We start from the raw sequence: 322 nt of genomic DNA, 5'->3' as shown, positions 1-322 counted from the left end.
TTAACAGCAGAATTCTACCAGACAGTTTAAAAAGACCTCCAACCAAAACTACTTAAATTATTCAAAATGATAGAAACAGAGGTAAAACTCCCAAATTCCTTCTATGAAGCCAGCATCACTCTAATACCCAAACCAGGCAAAGATACAACAAAAAAAGAAACTATAGACCATGTATCCTTACTGAACATAGATGCAAAAATTCTCACAAACCATGTACAGAAACACATCAAAAAACCATCCACCACAATCAAGTCAGCTTTATTCCAGAGATGTAGAAATGGTTCAATATACGTAAGTTAATGTAATAAAACATATAAATTGA

Source organism: Nannospalax galili, unplaced genomic scaffold, assembly GCF_000622305.1.
Source record: "Nannospalax galili isolate Female #2095 unplaced genomic scaffold, S.galili_v1.0 scaffold1907, whole genome shotgun sequence".
Classification (NCBI taxonomy): domain Eukaryota; kingdom Metazoa; phylum Chordata; class Mammalia; order Rodentia; family Spalacidae; genus Nannospalax; species Nannospalax galili.
This window is presented reverse-complemented; position numbering follows the sequence as displayed.